The following is an 11348-nucleotide window of genomic DNA, read 5'->3' as shown; positions in this document are numbered from 1 at the left end:
CAACTGTCTTCTCAACTGCTGTGGAACCTTTCCCTCCCTCCTGGATCACCAGCCTCCAGTCAGAAGCGAGAAGACCAACAGCTAGGGTGATCAGACAGCAAATGTGAAAAATCGGGACGGGGGTAAGGGGTAATAGACGCCTATATAAGAAAAAGACCCAAAAAATCGGGGCTGTCCCTATAAAATCGGGACATCTCATCGACTCATAGACTTTAAGGTCAGAAGGGACCATTATGATCTTCTAGTCTGACCTGCACAACGCAGACCACAAAATCGCACCCACCCACTCCTGTAACAAACCCCTGACCTATGTCTGAGCTATTGAAGTCCTCAACTTGTGGTTTAAAGATTTCAAGGTGCAGAGAATCATGCAGCAAGTGACCCTTTGTCACCCTACCCACAGCAGACTCATCGAGTGGCCCTTTGTGTTGAGAGCAAAGGCATATTTAGGCCTGACAGAAGCTTGCTGTGGATTTTAAGAGTCTGTTCTGATCACAATTAACAGCGTAAGCATAAGTAGAACTGTGTATGTGTAAGAAATTGCAGGATAATCATGTTTAGTGTTGTGCATGTGTAAGAAACTGCTGAGTAATCATGTTTGTGAGAACAAGAAAAGACAAAGTAGCTAAAAAGCTAGAAAACATAGGTTTGAACTAACACTAAACTTGTACTGACGGGGAGGAGAGTTAACATGGAAATGAGAGACTAATACATATGTATAAGAAAAGATGAAAAAATTATAAGTAAGTTTGTGCAACAAAGGGAAGCTGAAGCTGTATTGTCCGATGCTGGTGGGGACTGTAATGAGATTCCCACTTGTGAGTAAGGGATCACTACTCACCGAGTGTTTTGCCTTAATAAATATTTGTTAGACCCATCTGCTGAGTAAGTGAACCCTTAATCTAACACTTTGCTGACCCATTACTGCTCAGCAGATTTATCACAATATTATTTCAAAAAGGTTAAGGGATCCACGATCAGTGCTTCGGTCCTGTGCTGCTCAGGCACGCAAAGGGAGGAGAGACTATCTGCATACGGTTCCTTTGCTGGGAGCTCCCCAGCAGCAGTGTTCACGTCTGTGCCTCGCTCCCTGCAGGAGAACATGTAGGGGACAGGAAGGGAGAGTGGCCATAGACCCCTGTGCAAGTTACCTCGGCTCCCAGGCTGCTTTAACCTGCAACATGGCGGAGACAGACAATCAGGGAATTGTAATTGGTTGTGGGTTCTCAGTTTCTACACCCCACCCCAGCCTGCCCTCCCAATCTCCCCCTGGTTGCTCTGGGTGACCATGTTGGGGAGGAACCCCACCTTTTGCCAGGCACTCCTTGGGGCTTAGGCAGAGCCAGCTGAGTTCCTATCCTGCTCTCTTTGGGGCTCCCACGGCCCAGCAAGGCAGCCGCAGTGGAGCAGCTTGAGCTATTCTCTAGTTCCTCTTCTGCGATGTAGCAGGCAGCCAGCAAAGCAGCTGCAACAGAAAAGGGGCAACAGAGCTGCTCCTGGGGCTTGAAGTGAGGTGGTTGGAGACAACGGGGGAAGCAACAGAGGGGTTCCAGAATCAGGGTTCTGGTTTCGTCCCCTATGCTCAGCGGAATTACTCGAAGACACCAGAATTTTGTGCTCTGCATTCTGCACCCCCACACCCCCACACACACATACTAAATGTCCCAAACGGGATAGAGAAAAACATTGGCAATAGATAGTGGAGCGGCACATGTACCTGATCAATTTTAACGAGTCCTTATTCTGGTTCCTGTAAACATCCCCCAGCCCTAAGGTTTCACCAGAATCGGCTATTGAGATAGCATCCCAAAAGAAAGCACACCATAGTCGGAGCCTCAAACATGCCATAGCACCATGCAAAGCAGCACAAGATGTCTGACCATAGAGTAAATCCTCAACCTGAAGCATATATTTTATGAAGATTATCATTACATGGCATTAGTCACCTTACACTATGGAAATATAAAAGTAATCTCTATATTTTAAAATACCAGGTCTGGAAATTAAAAATCCATAGCGCTCAGAATGCCCTATCTCTATTAGGCTGGGCAAAGGATTTCAGTTTTGCGTTAATTTACAGGGCAGAAAGGATTATATAATAATAACAAACAAATACTGCTGCCTAGATACTGCAGTTATAGGTATATTAAAATATTTAATGTACCTTAGAAACTAGCCATGTAATCACAAGTTCCCAGTCATCTGGAAGGGAGTGTATGGTATTTACTTGAAGGCAGATGTAACAACAATCATTATTATTAGGGCTGCAGGTTTGTCATTGTGGGAAAGACGTCATGGATAGCTCACACATTTCCTGTCCCGGGGAGCTGGACCCAAAGCCTGTCCTGCTCTGGGTATTGAGACCTGGAACATGAGGTCACAGCAGCACTCAGGTTTGGCCCAGTCACCCCGTTATGATCCCTCCATCATGCACCAGGTCACAACACCCAGAGTAGGGCACCAGTCCCAGACCCATGGGACAGGAGCCACCAATGCCAAGGCTTGCTCTCCCGTCCCCACCTAAAACCAGCATTCGGGTTGCAGTGCCAGGAAAGGGTGCTGCTGCGGGTGGTCAGTGCCCAATCTGCCGGGCGAGGAGGAGAGCACTTTTTAAAGAAGTCACAGTAAATTTACTCACCCATGATTTTTGCCAAGGTGGCTTTTCTGTGATTTTTGATACAAATAATGCCGTGGCATGTCTGCAGCCCTAATTATCATTATATAATATTTTCAGTACAGTAACACCCAATCAGGCTCAGGGCCTCATTGTGCTAGGCACTGTACAAACACATCTGGAGCCACAGTCCCTGTCTTGGAGAGTTTACAGTCTCATACATAAACCAACAAGTGCTGACTATGACATTAAATATTTGGGTGGGAGCATGACTAATGGTTAAAACAGAGGAAAATGCTGTCAGAGTCACTGAATTTACATTCTGGCTCTTCCACTGAATTACCGTGTCCCTTCAGGCAATTCACTGAAGTCTAAATTGTCATGCCAACAATTAGATACCAGAATCCCTATTCCTGGTTTTCAGTGGTGCAGATCACCTACGGCACTCACTGACGTCAGTGTGTGGCTGAAAAGCAGGCTGCTTTTGTTTAGGTGCCTAAACATAAATTTACAGTACGTGCCTAACTTTAAACATCCAAGTTTGAAAATTCTGGCCTTACCCTATTTGTAAAATGGGGCTAATACAGCTACATCACAGACATGTTGAAAGTTTTAATTAGTGTTTGTAAAGTGGCTTTGAGAGTCATTGATGAAAGGCACCATAAGACCAAATGTTATTATCATACCTTCCAAACCCACACCTGTCCCTGAGATCTAAAACTACCAGGTCTGTGGTGATGCATCTTTGAGCGTCTTGGAACATCAAGTATAATTACTAAGAAATTAGGTAGAAGATTCCATTGTGATGCAACTACACAGAGGTGGAGCCTGCTGTATGCTGTGCTATGACACAAGGATTTAAAGGGCGTAGGCAGTCCCCAAATCCTATGTAGTCAGCATAACACTTTTGTTCTATATGTACAATGCCTACCACAATGAAGTCCTAGGCCATAACTAGGGCTCCTATGTGGTACAGTGATATAAATAATACTAACCACCTGGCAAAATTATTATTTTGTTCTGTGATAGCAACTAGAATCCCCAGCACTGGACCAGGATCCCACAATGTCAAGTGCTGAACAAACAGAAAGAAGGTCCCGCCCCCATCTACACTTACAGACAAAGTAAATACCTTCTGAGGTGCATGTCTGTACTAGGAACTGGAAGTATGTTCAACCAACATGCCTGGCTGAGTACCTTCATCTGATGCAAGCACCAGTGCCTGGGGCAGTATTGTTTGTGGGCTACATGAATATGGTTTGCCCAACAAGCCAGTGAACAATATTTACCAGCCACCATTATAATCATAATACAAGCTAGATATCTAGCTACCTGTACATTTGGGGACAAGTCTCAGAGGTATTAAACTTACAAAGCACCCGCAATTCCTGATGACTCCAGTGGAAGACACAGATACTCAGCACCTCTCAGATTTAGCCCATAGTTAGATGGCAATCAGTTTGAAACGGCTATTGATATTAGAGGCCAAATTGAGGTCTCCTTAGACATTTGTCTCTAAATGCATTTTTGGAACCAAGATCTCTGGCACTGGTGAATTAAGGCTGGAATTTTCAAATCCCAGCTTAAAATTGCCACAGAAACTTCCAAAGCACCAAGGTCTAATTTACCAGAAGAAGAATCACAATTAAGTGGCAAATGTAGTTCTGATGCAACATTGCATTATTAGTAACTGAATGAAATCATGGCATTCATAAGTATCAAGGAGCCTTCCGGGAAGCCTATAGCAGCAATTAAAAGGCACATTTCAGAGTGACGAGGTGAAAAATGGCAAATATAAATTGAAAAATATTGAGCAAGGTTCTGTTTCAGGTTCCTCATTATTATTAAATGGATAATAATGCCTGCTTACAACCCTTACAAAAGTGTTGTGAGGACTAGTTAACATTTACATGGTGCTTTGGAAAAATAAAGCACAGTGGGCCTAATGTTTAGAAATGCTGAGCCCCCGTACCGCCTATGGAAATAAATACAAGGGGAAGGTGATCAATACTTCTGAAAATCAGGCCTTATATAAATGCTTACTTGGCCAAAGCCTATAGTCCTTACTCAGTCACTTGAATTAGAGACTTTACGGAATAAGTTCTGTAAGATTTGGACCATTAGTAAACATGAGGACATTCCACCAGATAGGAGCTAAACAGAGAAAGTTTGTCTGGTATACGTAACAGAATAATATATTGGATTGGCAATTTCCATGAAGCAAGCGAGGCAACACCCCCCCACCCTCCCCTCCCCCCCCACCCCGTGAGTTTGGTCAGAACCTGCTGTGGGCATTGCGCTACCTGCTTCTTTTAGAGGGGCTGGGAAGGAATGTTTCCCTCACCACCAGATTGGCCTAGGTGGATTGAGGGTGGGGGGTTCGCCTTCTCCACAGCAGGTTCCGGACGGGCTTTGTTGTGGTGAGGAGTGAAGGGAGTTAGGCTATACATAGCAACTCATGATGTAAGTGTGGGGTGGATATGCAGTGCAGATACTCCTTAGGGAAGGGATACAGTGACCAGATAAATGGCTTGGTAAAGGACTTTTAAAGGAGGTGTTGGTTAAAGGAAAGAGAGTGTTTCAGGGCTCCAATGAATGGTATGGCAGGGAGCCTACCCCTCTTTCTTATAGCCCACCTTAACCCTTGTACGAGGTGGGGATGGATGGTACGGTCCCAGCAGGTTGGCTGGGGCATGTGGATAGAAAAAAAGGGGGGGCTGGCAGAAACCACTAAGATTGTTATTGAATGAACATGGAGTTACCTGCACTGTACACTTTTATCTGCTGGGTAGTCCCAGACATCTAATAATAAAGTTGCGGCCTGATTAAAACCATATCAAGTGTCTCCTGTCCTTTCGGTATAGCTAGACAACATACTGGGTTGGCAACCGATATTATAAAGGGCTAGTGTGTTTTGACTGCCTGATGTCAATTCATCCATAAGGATGGAGATTGCACCTATGTCTTATACAGAAAAGCATTCACTATTATCAAAATGCCCTATGACTAGTTACTCTCTAGTGCTGATGTGCCCCTATGCTTGCAGATATCATCCTGTAACAGTGATAACTATCTACTCACTCCCTGGAAGCAAATGTCTACTGACTGAACATATTACTAAATGAATTCAGCTCCAGCATTTCCCATTGCCATAGTGTGTCATTTCCGGACGGGCTTTGTTGTGGTGAGGAGTGAAGGGAGTTAGGCTATACATAGCAACTCATGATGTAAGTGTGGGGTGGATGTGCAGTGCAGATACTCACAGGATCCACAGGAGTAAGCCTCTTAAACATGCTGAGTGGGATTATGTTGTTACCACTCTGTGATGTCCCATAAATCAACAGGGCCAGTCCCCAGGCTTTTATTGGATTCCATTACTACTCTTGTGGTGTGGTTCCTAGGGTGGAAGCACTGCCATACACATACCAGGAGACAGGCCTCAATTTGATGTGCAAAAGGTGTAAGACAAAGATATTATAATAGACTCAGAATAAAACATAATTTTATATGGGGGCCATCTCATGATAAGCCAACAATGTATTTATTTACCATGAATAATGTGCTTTCTCAATAAGACAGTTCCATTCATTTAAGTGATTCTTCCCTAAAATATATTATATTCACTAAGAATAATCTATGTTTTTTATAAGCAGTGCCCTTCTCCAAAGCACTTTACAAACATTAAAAATTGTTATATAATTCCCAAACTGCCCTTGAACTTTGGTGGTTCTGATAAAATAGGACCTGGATCCAAACCACTGCTGGTTCTGATTCGACAGAATCAAAACTCTCTCTCCTTTTGCTTATCCCTAATATATGCATAAAATATGGAAGAAAACATCACATTTATTGGCTTGTTCGCCAGCTCTTTTCTCTCTTCTCCAATGCTGCCTCCTCACCTGTTTCAGGTTAACATAAAAAATAAATATAAATCTGCATAAAAGGAAAGTTGAAGTTAATGACCTTGCTCCCGGCATCTTCCCTCCTTAAGTGCCACCCAGTCTTCATATCCCAGCATCTTTCAGGAAGACACCATACTGCACACTCACCAAGTCAGAGCTGCTAAATTGAAGCAGGAGTCATGCACCAGACTCTCACAATAATCATTTAATTATAACTAGTGAGCATTCCGAAGTTATATTTTGAATACAAATCTGTTTCTTACTGTGCTTCAGTTTCACAGATATCACAGCCATCCAAACAAGTAAGTCTAGGATTCATCACACACTACAGCTGTGCCAACATTATCCCTTATTTCTGACCCTATTCTGTTATATATAGGCTTTTTTAACCCCCTTATCACCATCGTATCCAACTACCTTCCTCTAGTGCATTAAGGGATGTGACTAATATCTGTCACATGTAGCTTGTCTCTCTGATCCTCTGCCCAGGGACAGCATTGCGTGTGCAGTGGAGTGTTTTGTTTTGATAGGGTTTGGGTACTCCTCCCTATAGCCCCTTACACTGGAGTGTGAGTGCTCCCCTAGAGGGAGCAGGTGGTATTCTCCAACAGGTTTTCTGCTGGGGACTCCACAGGATCCTACCAACAGAAATTGCTGCAACAGTGCACCAAATCAATGCATCCTTTGCCACACTTGATATATCCCTTGTTGGCTGACTAGCACCACCCACTTTCTGGGTTGCCCTGGCTGCATAAGGCCTGCTCCCCTCCCACTCAGTAGAAGGGAGGTCACAATCACTTTCTACTACTATAATCTCTCATCTTGCTCCTGGCCCTACGCCTGCAGATTTTCTGCCTCCATTGTCCTGTAGCAGAAACTGTCTATGTTGGCAGATGCTGGCATTGACCTGACGTAAATTTATGGCAGTAAAGCAGAGTGGAGACGGTTTTTAGTGAGAGCACTTATTGCCATTTGAGTGTGAGTCTGTAAGTGGATGATGTGCTTCAGATATATCTTGGCAAATCAGTTCCTGGGCTTTCCCGTTCAAAACCTCCTAAAAAACTGAAAGTCAGTCTTGTGTGTGAGCAAAGTAGCATATTTCTAGAGCACTTTATTTGCTGCAGGTTATCCTGACATTTAGGGCAGCAGCCAAACAGTGAGAGAAGATTACTATGATGTATTTAGTTCAGTATTCATGTCTAGCCAACAGTTAAATAAAGAACAATTGACTATAACAAATGTCTTCTAGATAATTGTATACAATGGACAAAAATCCTCTTTCAGTTCTGCCATTGCAACCCCATTAACTTCAATGGGATTGCACTCGTGTAACTGAGTGGAGAATATGGCCCTTTGTCCTTATAAATCAGTGAGTGCTTAATAATTATGCTAGTAGTATATTGGGCCTACCATCAATCAAACGTATTCACCATCCCCTCATCTCTCAGATCCCTCCCACCTTGTCTACACTGAGATGCTGTCAACAAAATTTTTGTTTTTCATGGGTACTTAAAATGCCCCCCCATGAAAGATAAAAGTTTTGCCAATGTAAGTGGCAATGTGAACGAGGCATTGTCGGCAGGAGAGCTGCTCACGGGACTGGAAACTAATGCCGCACGCGGGCCTGGAAGTATTTTTGTTGGCAAAAGTGCCGACAAAGTACCAACAAAGAGCATTTATACACGCTGACTTTTAGTGACAAGGCTGTGTTGACAAAGCTTTGTCGCTAAAAGCTGCATGATGTAGACAAGCCCTGGGACTTGGATATTACCTCCAGGGTCAAGATGGACACATGACTGGAAGCAAATGATGTCAAATGACCTAAGAACTCCTCCCACCGCTCTCTACCAATCTGGATGGGTTTCACCCCCCGTAGGACTGCTCTGAGAGGAGATTTGACCAAACAGGGGGAGATCTGTGATCCATGCGGAAGTGGAGTGAGCCATCCGGAAGTTAGTCATGTGACCCCTCTAAGAAATCCTCCTATCGCCCTCTACCAATCAGGATGGGTTTCAGCCACAAAGGACTTCCCTGAGAGTGGATTTGACCAATCGGGGGGAGTTCCAAAGTGGGGTGACCCATCCAGAAGAGGGTTGTGTGACCCCTCTAAGAGCTCCCTCTACTGCCCTCTACCAATCAGAGTGCAGTACCAGCCCCGGAAGTCCCAGCGCCATATGGAAGAGGCCATTTCATTCCAAGAATGCGTGCTTAAGAAATCATGAAACGCTGAGAGGAAACATGAACTCCTTCACCACCCCAGTGAGAACTTCAGACTTTGTTTTGGCTCTGAGGGCCTTCGGCCTCACGGGGAGGAAGCACTACATCAGCAATAGTTCCAAGAAGGAGGAGGGAGTGGCCATGGGGAGCCCTTTGACCCAGCTGTTAATGGATATGCTGGAACCCGATCCTGAAACCCAAGCACTCGTGAGGCAGCCCGACGAGCATGACGGCCTCTCGTTGTCCACCCCTATGGAGGAAGGCGACCGTGGCTCATGGGAGTCACTGGTGGACAAGGTGAACAGAAAAGACATCGCTCAGGTAAATGAACAATTAAGAATTGATGGTCGAGGATGGGGTGTAATGGGGTTAGGAACCAATCCAGAGTTGTGTAAATCTAAAAACAAGCAGTGGGCAGCTTATGCTGTTTCTTTTCTGAAAATCTTTCGACAGCTCGACGATGCCTTTCTATAGGCCTTTGAGAACTTACACATTGGTAGCCCTGTGGGAGTAAATCTATCATGCATCAGCTGTTTTTGCTCATGTCTGAGACACAGATGAAGAGAAAATCCGGAAAAGGACAAAACGGAAGAATGAACCAGCTCAGCTTCCCTAATGGTAGGGGTCATGGAGTCCATTTTCACAGGCGGCTGTAAAAGGGTGTGTTAAACCAGGCAATTAATAAAACGTGTTTAAATTTGTCAATATGAATGTGGCCCCTCCATACTTGTATTAGTAAAAGACAATACAAGTAACAGTCATGTCTATGTAGACGACTCTGTTAAAGAAAATATATTATACCCCTGGGGAACTTGAGAGCTATGGCAGGGTTAACTCTCTTTTTCAAATGGCCAAAAAGCATAATCAAATGTTGAATAGAAGACAGGTAACAGCTTGGATTTCAGATCAGGATGCTTACGCTTTACACCAACCGGCTCAAATACATTTTAAAAGAAACAAGATCATTGTTTCAGATGTGGCGGCACAATGGCAGGCAGATTTGGTGGATTATGCACCAGTTCTCCAAAACCAACAGTGGTTTTAAGTACATCTTAACAGTGATAGACATTCTGTCTAAATATGCCTGGGCCTTAGGCCTAAAAGACAAGACGAGTGGTGAGGTATCCAAGGCCTCTAAAGCTATTTTCAGCAAAGGTCGCGTGCCTCAAAAATTACAAACCAATCAGGGGAAAGAATTTTTAAACAAACCTTTAAGCAGATTGTTAAAGCGGCATGGCGTTCACCGTTTTGTTACTAATAATGAAGTCAAAGCAGGGGTTGTGGAACGATTTAACAGAACTTTAAAAACTAGGATGTGGAGATATTTTACAGCCCATAATACCTTTCGCTACATCGACGTGTTATCTGACTTTATAAAGAGTTACAACCGGAGCTTTCACAGAACTATACGTACCAGACCTGCTGATGTTAACCCTTCAAATTCTTTGAAGGTATGAAAATGGTTTATGAAGACAGTTCTAAAATAAAATTGGTTGTTTCCCCTTTTAGAAAAGGTGAGCACATGAGACTATCTAAAACCAAAGGAGCTTTTGAAAAAGGTTATGAACAAACATTTACTGATGAGATATTCATAGTGGATGAAGCGTTATCCAGGAGCCAGAGACCTGTATACTGATTAAAAGATTACGAGGATGAGACAGTTATTGGATCCTTTTACCCTGAAGAATTACAAAAAGTAAACCCCAAACGAGACAGAATTTACAGGATTGAAAAAGTTCTAGCGGAGAAAGGAAAAGGGAGAAAAAAGCAGCTACTGGTGAAATGGTTGGAGTGGCCAGATAAGTTTAACAGCTGGGTGGAAGCTTCTCGACTCTGTGACATTTAGACACGAATGAAAATGATTCCTCCTGCAAAAAGAGAGAGAGAAATGAGCGACAGTGGGTTTTACATCACTTTGCCCAGCAACGCCAGCTCTGGGGTTTTTACTGAACTTTACAATATAGCTAATTAAGCCCTTCGATCTCACGGGGGCCTGGGAGGTGGGGTTAGTGGAAATACAATACCTGCACAGCTGGAATACTATCAACGAAGACACCCTTTTGAAATCACCTTTGGAGATATGGCGTGGAGTTTCCTCCTATGACGAGGTAATTACTCGTCCATACCTGAATTATTGGATCACATGAACAGTACAGTGACTTGTCATCCTGGACCGCCTGAGGTGATCATGAACTACGACCCTGTGGGTAGAAAAGTTAGACTTAAATCCGCCAAATTTACTTATATGTTTTCTACCAGCAGGGAGCTAGCTAACATTCTGGGTTTGGGCCCCAAGCGCAGAGTCCAAAAAATCCCCTTCTCGGCAGACATCACAGGGGGTTTCAACTCCTTGTATTAATTATCCGTATTGTAAAGTTTGAGGTGGTGTTTTGGGGAAAAACCTGAGAGTTGGCGTTGCTGGGCAAAGTGATGTAAAACCCGCCGATCGGTTTGTAATTTTTAAGGCATAGTACTTATGCTGTAAGGCATCAAGTAATATTTCACATACAATTTTTACCCTCTTAAATCTGATTTGAATAAGATGCTTGTAAATCATTACCCATTCTGTTCATGGAAGATTTAGAGTTTGTCTCGCATCCTTAGCCATCGTGTGG

Source organism: Mauremys mutica, chromosome 7, assembly GCF_020497125.1.
Source record: "Mauremys mutica isolate MM-2020 ecotype Southern chromosome 7, ASM2049712v1, whole genome shotgun sequence".
NCBI classification, from domain to species: Eukaryota; Metazoa; Chordata; order Testudines; family Geoemydidae; genus Mauremys; species Mauremys mutica.
Note: the sequence above shows the minus strand (reverse complement) of the source record.